Source organism: Penaeus chinensis, chromosome 32 (assembly GCF_019202785.1).
Source record: "Penaeus chinensis breed Huanghai No. 1 chromosome 32, ASM1920278v2, whole genome shotgun sequence".
NCBI lineage: Eukaryota > Metazoa > Arthropoda > Malacostraca > Decapoda > Penaeidae > Penaeus > Penaeus chinensis.
The window spans coordinates 2,381,507-2,391,506 of NC_061850.1; the positions used below are offsets into that span (position 1 = coordinate 2,381,507).

The 10,000-nt window shown below is 43.6% G+C and overlaps 1 protein-coding gene across 1 annotated transcript in view; it reads left to right on the forward strand.

The window, feature by feature from the left end:
• The window catches only part of LOC125042718 (frequenin-1), a 373,070-nt gene that overhangs the window by 123,723 nt on the left and 239,347 nt on the right, over positions 1–10,000 (forward strand). The window lies entirely within an intron of this gene.

A 10,000-nucleotide genomic window follows, 5' to 3' on the forward strand; every position in this document is an offset into this window, starting at 1 on the left:
CCCCCCGTCGGTCGGAAGTCAGAAACATTAGGGGCAACTTAAATAAATCGCTCGGGGCAATGTACTGCTTAATCATCCCGAATTTAATTAAGCTGTGACGTTGTGTCTCGGAGTGAGGCAATTAGGGACCAAAGGATCACAGGTGAATGCAGGTAGCGGGCTACTGATAGCATTAAGTTTATAATTTGAATTCTGATAGTAATTGTTGGTTATGACCGAGTGTGTTGTGATTAATTGTGGCATGATTATTAGTGTTGTTATTATCTTTGCTGTTGTTGTTGTGATTATCGTGGTTGTTGTTGTTATTATTATTATTATTGTTATTATTGTATTATTATTACTATTATTATTATTATTATTATTATCATTGTTATCATTATTGTTATTATTATCATTATTATTACTATTATAATTCTTATAATCATTATTACCATTATTTTTATTATCATTACTATAATATTAATGATAATTCCTTTTATCATTTTTGTTATCAATATATCTTTTATTATTATTTCATCATTACTATCCTGATCATCATAACAACTGTTATTATTGACATTGTGATAACTATCACCATCATCATTATTATTATTATTATTATTATTATTATTATTATTATTATTATCATTATTTCTGGTTATTTTACTGTTATCATCAATATTATTATCACTATAATTATTATTATCATTACTATTACTGTTGCCATTAATGTTATTAATACCATTACCATGGAGAGAGAGAGAGAGAGAGAGAGAGAGAGAGAGAGAGAGAGAGAGAGAGAGAGAGAAAGCGAGAGAAAGCGAAAGAGAGAGAGAGAGAGAGAGAGAGAGAGAGAGAGAGAGAGAGAGAGAGAGAGAGAGAAAGCGAGAGAAAGCGAAAGAGAGAGAGAGAGAGAGAGAGAGAGAGAGAGAGAGAGAGAGAGAGAGAGAGAGAGAGAGAGAGAGAGAGAGAGAGAGAGAGAGACAAAGCGAGAGAAAGCGAGAGAGAGAGAGAGAGAGAGAGAGAGACAAAGCGAGAGAAAGCGAGAGAGAGAGAGAGAGAGAGAGAGAGAGAGAGAGAGAGAGAGAGAGAGAGAGAGAGAGAGAGAGAGAGAGAGAGAGAGAGAGAGAGAGAGAGAGAGAGAGCGGGGAGAGAGAGAGAGAGAGAGAGAGAGAGAGAGAGAGAGAGAGAGAGAGAGAGAGAGAGAGAGAGAGAGAGAGAGAGAGAGAGAGAGGGGGGGGAGAGAGAGAGAGAGAGAGAGAGAGAGAGAGAGAGAGAGAGAGAGAGAGAGAGAGAGAGAGAGAGAGAGAGAGGGGGGGGGGGAAGAGAGATAGAGAGAGAGAGAGAGAGAGAGAGAGAGAGAGAGAGAGAGAGAGAGAGAGAGAGAGAGAGAGACAGACGGACAGACAGACAGACAGACAGACAGACAAACAGATAGAAAGAAAGAGAGAGATAACAATAATAAAAGAACACCACGTATAACAATAATGACAACAACAACAACAAAACAACAACCCACTAACAACACAAAAACTCAAGAATCTCGGGAGAGTTATGGTAAGCATATCGTATCTCTCACTTAAGTAGCTTGGAGTAAATGAAGTAACTTTAAATGATTAAGTACACCGAAGCTTTAGGGATTAGTCTGCCGGAAGTTTGTTAAGTTTTTAAATTGTTGCTGCATTAATGAGCACACTTGCAAGAGGGAATAAGCGGAAAAAATCAATAGCAAGGTCATCACGCACACACACACACTCAGACATGTTCTCTCTCTCTCTCTCTCTCGCTTTCTCTCTCTCTTCCTCTTGCTCTCTCTCTCTCTCTTTCTCTCTCTCTCTCTTTCTCTCGCTTTCTCTCTCCCTCTCTCTCTCTCTCTCTTTCTCTCTCCCTCCCTCCTTCTCTCTCTCTCTCTCTCTCCCTCTCTCTCTCTCTCTCTCTCTCTCTCTCCTCTCTCTCTCTCTCTCTCTCTCTCTCTCCCTCCCTCCCTCTCTCTCTCTCTCTCTCTCTCTCTCTCTCTCTCTCTCTCTCGCTTTCTCTCTCCCTCTCTCTCTCTCTCTCTTTCTCTCTCCCTCCCTCCTTCTCTCTCTCTCTCTCTCTCTCTCTCTCTCTCTCTCTCTCTCTCTCTCTCTCTCTCTTTCTCTCATTCTCTCACCCAAATACACACACATTTTCTCTCTCGGTCTCTCTCCCTCTCGAGTGCAGCATCCACGTGCCATCCTTGTTATTTTTTTTTCTATAGCATTCTAATCTCAATAGGTGACCACACTCTCTTCTTGAGGAGTGCCACATCTACTTCCTGCTGTTATTAGAATTACCATTGTCGTTGCAGTCTTTTTTTTTTGTTTCATAACCTCAGCACATAACCCAAGTGAGTGTCATCGTCAAGGGCGTTCCTATCTGGCCCATTCTCGAGTGCCAAAGAGTACCTCCATTCTGTCGCGAGTGCCAAGCTGAATGGCACCCTGGGAGCAACACCGTCACAACTAGACTTCTTTAAGAACTACTGGAGGGTCTTTATTGGGAGGAGTGCCACTATTAGACCTCTCCATCGACAGGGAGAGTGGGCCTATCATCGTTGTCGATCGGACGTGGCACTGTGGCACTTTCTCGCTTCTCAAAGAGGGACATTTTTTTTTAAGAAAATCGTTGACGAGTATGAGGCCTGTGGTTGATTTTCTGTCTTGTTTGGTTCTGTTTGTTTATGGTCTGTCTGTCTGTCTGTCTGTCTACTGGCCTTTGTCTGTCTCTTTCTCTGGTTGTGTGTTTGTCTATCTGTCTGTTTGTTTGTCTGTCTGTCTATCTGTCTGTTTGTCTCTCTCTCTCTCTCTCTCTCTCTCTCTCTCTCTCTCTCTCTCTCTCTCTCTCTCTCTCTCTCTCTCTCTCTCTCTCTCTCTCTCTCTCGCTCTCTCTCTCTCTCTCTCTCCTTCCCTCCCTCTCTCCCGGTCTCCTTTCCCTCTCTCCCTCTCTCCCTCTCTCTCCCTCACTCACAAAAAGAAGAAGAAAAAGAAGAAGAAGAAGAAGAACTAGAAGGAAACAAGAAACAGAAAAGGAGAATAAACACAATAAAAGAAGACACGACCAGACTTTAAGATCCATCATCGGAAAGCCATCAGAGGAGAGCGAAAGATATCATATATTTCCGCCTCATTTTTTCACCTCTATTTACCAGGCGAGCAAAGTTTTAATGAAACGCTTTGTGAAATGCATTATTGTGTATGGGGAGTTACGTCGCAGGGATGGGGTAGGAGATGGGAGGAAGAGGAGGAGGAAAGGAGGAAAGGAGGAGGAGAGGAGGAGGAAGAGGAGGAAGAGGAAAGGGAGGAGAAAATGATGTAGGAGGAGGAGAGGAGGAGGAAGAGGAAAGGGAAGAGGAAATGATGAAGGAGGAGAAGGAGGAAGAGGAAGAGGAGGAGGAAGAGGAACAAGAGAAAGTGGATTAGGAAATGATAACGGAGGAGGAAGAGGAAGAGGAGGAGGAAATGATGAAGGAAGAGGAAGAGGAGGAGGAAATGATGAAGGAAGAGTAGTAGGAGGAAATGATGATGAAGGAGGAGGAGAAGGAGATCGGAGGGAATGGGATAAGGGAAATGACGGGGGAGGAAGAGGAGGAGGAGGAGAAGAAAATGAGGAAGGAGGAGGAGGAGGAGTGGAAAATGAAGAAGGAGGAGGAGGAGGAGGCGAAAGAGGAGGAAGAAATTAGATGGAAATAACGAAAAGGAAAATGAAGAGGACAAAAACTACGAAAGGAGAGAAGGAAAAGAGAATAAAGCGACGGAGGAACTGGGGAAAGCAGAAGAGGAGAAAAGGAGAAAGGGCATGAAATAGGAGACAAATTAAACGATGAAAAAGAGCCGCAAAAAGAACAAGGAATTAAGAGGGAAGAGGAAAGGGAAAAATGAAGGAAAAATGAAGGAAAATGAAGAAAATGAAGAAGGCAACGAGGTAAAGGAAATGAGAGGGGAAAAAAGGAAGGGCGGATGTGGAATAAAGAGAAGAAGAAAATCAAATAAAAGAAAGGTATTTAAAAAGATATATTGAACAAAATAAGAAGCAGGAAAAAACGAGGCAGAATATGGAATAAAGGGGCTGAAGACAAAATAAGAAAGGAAAGGAAATAAAATTGGCAAAAAGTACGAATGAAGAACAATAAAAGAGGCGAAAGAAAACGAAGATAAAGAATGGAGGAATGGAGGAGAGAAAGAAAGATACAAATCAAAAAGTATAAAAGAACGAGACGAAGGAAACGAGGAAGAAAATGTAATAAGATAAACAAAGAAGACAAAGAATGTGAGAAACATTTAAATTGAAAAATAATAATGCTAATAATAATAAAATAAAAAATAAATAAATATAAAAGAGAAATAAAACAAAACGGTGAATCCCCCCCTCCTTCTCTCCCCCTCCCTACCCACCACCTACCCATATACCGTCCCCTATTCTTCTTTTTCTGTAGCTTTGTCCCATTCGCTATGATCAGGTTCTGGCAGATATTTTTTTCATGGCCGGATGCCCTTCCTGACGCCAACCCTCTCTATTTACCCGGGCTTGGGACCGGCACTGATTTGGGCCGTCTTGCCCACTCAGTGGCTAGGTTCCAGATACCCTCCCCTACCCCTCTTATAGCCTTCTCGCCTTCCCCCAACCCCCTCTTTTATACCCCATACCCTCCCCTCCCCTTTCCCTCTTTTTGACCCCATACCCCCTCCTTTTAGACCCTCCTGGACCCCTCCTACAAGCTCCATGCCCTCCTCATACCCTTCCCATGGACGTCTCCCCCTCCTCCTCCCTACCTCTCCTCCCCCCATACCCTCCTATAACCCCTCTTTTAGACTCCATTCTCTCTCCTTCTCCTCCTACCCTATCCCTACCAATCCCCTCCCCTTTTCCCCTTTCCCCCCACCCCTCCTCCTACCACATCCCTCCTCCTACCCGTCTCCCCAAACCCTTCCACCCCATCCCTCCTCCTACTACCCCCCCCCCTTCCCATCCGCCCCCCCCCCTCTTGGTGATTCTCTTTACACACGAATAAACACAAAGAGGAAATCTCGCCGTTGGGTCTTCAGGGGAAACAAACTCCGGACGAGGGAAACACTCCGGTTAAGTAATCACAGGACACGTGTAGGAGTGATGGAGTAGGGGTAGAGGGAGGGAGTGGGGGTAGAGGGAGGGAGTGGGGGTAGAGGGAGGGGGGCAGTGGGGTTAGGGGAGGGGTGGGGATTGAGGGACGGGAGATGTGGGGTAGAGGGAGGGAGTGGGGGAAAGGGGAAGGGATAAGGTAGTGGGGGTTAGGAGAAGGGGGAGGGGGTAGAGGATAGGATTAGGGGAAGGGAGGAGGGATAAGGCGAACAGGAAGGAATGTAGGGGAGAAGCAGAAAGAGGACAACGGAGGTCATTCAAAAAAAAATAAGATAATGTAGAGGAAAAGAGAGAGAAAAGATGAGAAGGAGAGAGAGAGGAGAAGAGGAGAGAAGAGAGAGGGGGAGAAGAGAGAGAGAAGAGAGTGAAGGGGGGGGGGGGGGGGAGGGAAAGGCGAAAGAGGTCTAAAGAGGAAAAAGAAAAAAGGAAAGAGAAGAAGATAAAAAATGGAGAGAGAAAGATGAGAGAGAGAGAGAGGGGAAGAGAGGATAGGAGAGTGAGAGAGAGGAGAGAGACGATGAGAGAGAGAGAGAGAGAGAGAGAAAGGGGGTAGAGAAGAAGAAGAGAGAGAGGAGAGAGAATGATTCGAATGTTTAAAATAATTAAAGGCGTTTTCGGGGAAGAAAGCGGTTTTTTAGTGACTTTAAAAATTTTTTTAGGGACAAAAAAGATACAAAGGGTTGGTTGTTGCTTATTTCCAAAACTCCCCTCCCCTCCTTCCTTCTCTCTCTCCTCTCATTTTCTCTTCCCCTTTCTCTCTCTCTCTCTCTCTGTTCTTTTTTCTCTCTCTTTCTTTCATCTCTCTCTCTCTCTCTCTCTCTCTCTCTTCTCTCTCTCTCTCTCTCTCTCTCTCTCCCCTCTCTCTCTTCCTCTTTTTTCCTCCCCTCTCTCTCTCTCTTCCTTCTTCTTCTCTATCTCTCTCTTTCTCTCTTCTCTTTCTTCTCTCTCTCTCTCCTCTCTCTCTCTCAATCCTTTCTCAATCTTTTCTCTTTTCTCTCTCTCTCTTTCTCTCTCTCTCTCCCTCCTTCCCCCTCTCTCTCTCTCTCTCTCTCTCTTTTCAATCTCCCCTCCGTCTTTCTCTCTTTTTTTCTCTCTCTCTCTCAATCACTTTCTCCCCTCTCTCTCTCGCTCTCTCTTTCCCATTTTCCCTCTCTCTCTCTCCCTCTCTCTCTCCTCTCTCTCTTCTCTCTCTCTCTCTCTCTTCTCTCTCTCTCTCTCCTCTTCTCTCTCTCTCTCTCTCTCTCTCTCTCCTTTCCTCGTGCAATTCCCAACACTTTAATCTCCCAAACCTTTTTCCGTGTGGTTTAAGATAAGCTCCCGGTGAACTGAACCTTCATATTTCACTACCATCAAGAGAGTCACAGGCATTGCAACCAATATATCTGCCGCTGTTACTATTGTTGTTACTATTTCGATGCAACTTCTCATGGTATTATTTGCGACTACTTCTGTTTCATTATCTTATTCTCATTCTTTCAATACTATTATCAGCGTTTGTAATTATATTTTCTGTCATTAATATCCTTCATTATTATTTACTTTTTACTATCATTATTATTTATCTAACCTAAAAATAATACCTCCAAAAACAAGATAATACTGACCACATTGAATAGCAACACCGAGATAATGCTGATAAAAATGGGGATAGAGAGATGACAGTGTAATGAGTGTTTATTGCGAGAGAGTGAAATGATCATGATATCGATAACCATGATGTAATGAAGACAGTCTTGATGATAGCAATGATGACAGGTATGATGATAAAAGGAATTATAATACAAGATAATGATAATAATATTGATAACAACAATAACGCCAAAGATGTGATAATGTTGTTGATAAGAGGAAAAATACACGTAGAGATTATAAGCATAGAGACAATGAAAGACGTACAAAATAACGATGAAATTTTATATATATAAAAAAAATTATTGGTGAATGAAAAAGGTGACGGAGGGAAGAGAGAGGGAGAAGAGGGGAGGGGAAGGGAGAGAGAAAAGGATGACTTAGGGGACAGAGAGAAAAGAGGGACCAGAGAGGGAGAAGAAACGAGGAGAGGATATGGAGAAGAGGGGGAGACGGGTGAGGGAGAAGGGAATAGGAGGAAGACGAAGAAGAAGGGAGGAGGGGAGAAGGAAAAGGGAAGAGAAGGGACACGAAGAAGAGGGAGAGAAGGGGAGGAGAAGGGTGAAAGAGAAGGAAGGGTGAGAGGGGTAGAAGAGAGGAGAGGAGAGCGGAGAGAAGAGGGTAAGAGATGAGAGAGAGAAAACAGGAGTACGGGAGAGGGATAATAGAGGAGTAGGGGGGGAGAGGCAAAAGAGAAAGAGAGAGAGAGAGAGAGAGAGAGAGGAGAGAGAGAGAGAGAGAGAGAGAGAGAGAGAGAGAGAGAGAGAGAGAGAGAGAGAGAGAGAGAGAGAGAGAGAGAGAGAGAGAGAGAGAGAGAGAGAGAGAGAGAGATGAGAGAGAGAGAGAGAGAGAGAGTGGCTTAAGACAGATGGCTGTAGGATCATAAAGACGTTTGTGTTCCTTGTAAGTTTCACTCGTGAGCTCTCGCTAATAAATCCCCGGATGAAGGTCTCTCAGGGGCCTGGGGGAGAGGAGGGGGAGGGGGGGGGAGAAATCTTGTCTCTGTAGCCTCCTTTTTCGTAAAATTTAGTTTTTTTTTTATCATTTCTTTTTATATATCGATCCATTCATTTTGAAAAAAAAAAAAATATATATGCACACACACACACACACACACACACACACACACACACACACACACAAACACACACACACACAAACACACGTGCCCAAATATATATACGTGCGTAGGTGTGTGTATGTGCGTCAGTTTCCGTGTACACGAATATGTACCTGTATATGTGTGTATGCATATCTTTCCGCGTACACGAATATGTACATGTATATATGTGTGTGCGTCTCTTTCCGCGTACACGAATATATATATACACGCAGGTACATGTGCCCGTTGACGTGTGTGCGTGTCGAGTACCCCAGCATTTCAATTAATGCAGAGAAGGTCTTTAGAAGGGAGAGTGGTCGGGGTAATAGTATGATCTGAAACTAGTAGCGAGACATAAAGGCTGATCTCTGTTAACACGGTCTTATCCTCCAAGACAGTCTGTGTCCTTTCATGTATCAGGCTTTCTCTTTTTCTTTCTCTTTCTCTCATTTGCTTGACTTTTTTGGTCGTATGTTTCTCTTTTTGTTGTTGTTGTTGTTGTTTTTGTCGTTCTGCTTGTTTTTCTTCTTTATTTTTGTCGTTTTGCTTGTTTTATTTCTTTATTTTGTTGTCTGCTTGTTTATCTGTTTGGTTTTATCTGCATATTTATCTATTTATTTGTGTTTATCCTTTCTCGCCGTTTTTATTTCTTATTCTGTATGTTCCTGCCCCAAAAAAGTTAATCTTATAATATTCTTTTCTTCATCTATCATCTTTCATCTCTCTTTCTACATATTCTTTCGTATTATTTTTCGTCACTTCCTCTTCTTATATCATTACGTATTTTTCTTGTTGAAAAGCCTATGCGAAAATCCATTAAATATCATAGTAACGTGAGATCTCTCATAGCCTCATAATTACGTAAAATTCATCTATATGCTATAACGATGTAATGTGTATCGTAATTCCATGATTATGTACAATTTATTATAATAATATGGTAATATTCGTTAGAAAAAATCCCTTGATAATAACATACATTAATTAGATACAACTTACGATATGATTCGACAGACCTTACCTCAGTAAAATCTGTCTGAAGAAGTTTTAGTCGATCGATACAGTTACCGATGCTAGATTTGTATTGGTGCTAAAGTTAGAGAGATAGATGTAGAGAGAGAGAGAGAGAGAGAGAGAGAGAGAGAGAGAGAGAGAGAGAGAGAGGAGAGAAGAGAGAGAGAGAGAGAAGAGAGAGAGAGAGAGAAATTCTTTCACTCCCCCTCACCTCCCTCCCCCACTCTACCCACTTCCCTCCTCCATCTTTCGCTTTTTTCTCCTCCTACTCACCCTCCCCCTACTAACCACGTCAACCCCCCCCCCCTTTCTCTGTCCGCCCTATCTCCTATTTCCTTCTTTCTCCTATTTCTAAGAATTTCCCCAAATTTAACCTTCGTTCCTTGCTTCCACCCCTTCCACCGTATTCATCTCGTTTTCTCTCTATTCCTACCGTCGTCCACTCTCTCCCCTACAGCCTATTCATTTTCTCCCCTTCTCATTCCCCTCGCCCGTTTCCACCCTCCTCTTCTTCCCCATTTTTATCCTCTTTCCCTTCTACTTTCGTCCCCATCCCCCTCCCTTTCCTCTCCCCATCCCTCTCCTTTTCCCTTCTCCCATTCCCTTCCCCTTTCCTCTTTTCCCTGTCTATCCCCTATCCCCATCCTCTCTCTCTCTCTCTCTCTCCTCTTCTCTTCTCTCTCTCTCTCTCTCTCTCTCTCTCTCTCTCTCTCTCTCTCTCTCTCTCTCTCTCTCTCTCTCTCGCTCTCTCTCTCTCTCTTCCTCTTCTTCCTCTCCATCATTTCCTTTTCCACCCTCCCCCCTCCCCCTTTCTCCCTCTCTCAATACCCCCAACCCTCTACCCCTCTTCCTTTCTCCCTCCCTCTCCCTTTCCTTTTCCCTCTTTTCTCCCTCCCTCTCCTTCTCCTCTCTTCCTCCTTCCTCTTTCTCCCTCTCTACACCTTCCCTCACTCCTCCTCTCCTTCTCCCTTTCTCCCTCCCACTCCTTTCTCTTCCCTTCCTCCTTCCTCTTTCTCCCTCTCTACCCCTTCCTCACTCCTCCCTCCTCTCCTTCTCCCTTTCTCCCTCCCACTCCTTTCCCCTCCCTTCCTCTTTCCTCTTTCTCCCTCTCTCCCCCCTTCCTCCTTCCTCTTTCTCCCT